The sequence below is a fragment of the Callorhinchus milii genome, unplaced genomic scaffold (assembly GCF_018977255.1).
Source record: "Callorhinchus milii isolate IMCB2004 unplaced genomic scaffold, IMCB_Cmil_1.0 Scaffold1, whole genome shotgun sequence".
NCBI classification, from domain to species: domain Eukaryota; kingdom Metazoa; phylum Chordata; class Chondrichthyes; order Chimaeriformes; family Callorhinchidae; genus Callorhinchus; species Callorhinchus milii.
In genome coordinates, this window is record NW_024704742.1 from 25,634,647 (window position 1) to 25,635,966 (window position 1,320).

General features: G+C 41.1%; 1 non-coding gene across 1 annotated transcript; it reads right to left on the minus strand.

Moving 5' to 3' along the window:
- Positions 1-221: 221 nt before the first annotated feature.
- On the minus strand, positions 222-293 carry trnav-cac. Its single transcript has one exon. It is a non-coding gene; the product is annotated as a tRNA-Val (tRNA).
- Between the last annotated feature and the right edge of the window lie 1,027 nt (positions 294-1,320).

Genomic DNA, 1,320 nt, shown 5'->3' on the forward strand with positions numbered 1-1,320 from the left:
GTGCTGAGGTTACGCTCCATTATTGGATGTGTCATCCTTCGGTGGCCAATTGCGCACAGCAGTGTCCCATAAACAGTCGTGGATTGAGTGACCAATTTATTGTTTTTTTTCTCAAGGAATTTTACCCCCAGAAAAGCCATCCGCCAATCGACTGACAACTGAGATCCTACTCACTGCTAGGTAAACAGAGGCGTGTGGAGTAAGGAAACTTGCCCAACTTTTCGCCCTGCCGGGAATCGAACCCAGGTCTCTCGCTTGTGAGGCGAGTGCTCTAACCACTGAGCTACAGGACTCCATTATACTGATGTCCAGGCTGCCTATTCAGGTGGATGTTAAAGGTCCTTTGGCACTACTCGAAAAGAGAAAGGAGTTTCTCCCTGTGTCACTAGTCATCTCTCCCCCAAATAAAAATTGGGTGTTCACTTCATGGCTATTTATGAGACCTTGATGTGCACAAATTGGCTGCCATATTTGCCTACAACTACACAGTTACTAGATTTTACACCATTTCCCCATAAATTGCTTTGAAATATTTTGACACTTTAGGCACTATATCAAATTGCAAGGATTATTTCTATTAAATTTTACATTGGTACAATTTCAGGCAGCACAAGATACAAATATAAAATGTAACATACAGTAAAATCCTGTGAAGTTCTTTGAGAGGCATCCTTATGATGTGTAAAGGGTGCTGTAACAAATTATTATTAGGATTATTAATATCATTCACCTCTTGGTGGTTTGTATTCACACTGCCATTTACACTAGTTGTAATGAACCTCTACACTAAACAACAACAACTTTCATTTATATAATAGCCTTCATGCGGGGTATCATCTTGGAGAACTTCTAGTGCAAGTAAATATTTTTACAACAGGCCACACTGTTACTTTTTCCCTGGGGAGAGGGAAGAGTTTATGCTCATTTATTCTGAGCTCCAGGGGCTGTAAATTTGCCTCTGATGAAATGTTGCAGTGATTAATTTGTTCCGGGGCTAAAGCCTGTTAACCGAGCCCCTCAGTGCCATGTCTCTCCCTCTCGCCTCTGCAGAGTTTTCATTTCTATACAGATTTTGCTTCTTGATTGTACAGAAACATGACCAAACAAACCCGATTGTTTTATAACCATTAGTCCTGTAGTGTTTTGGGGGCTTAAGCCTATTATCTTAGAAACATATTTCTGCCCCTTGGAAAATGACTCATCTCTCACAGTCACTTAAAAAATACCGAATCGTGGGGGCGGGGGACAGTTGGGAAAACAATTCCCCGTCTCAATATAACCTTTTACTCCAAAATAGCAGGTAAGACCCACTATTTTCTC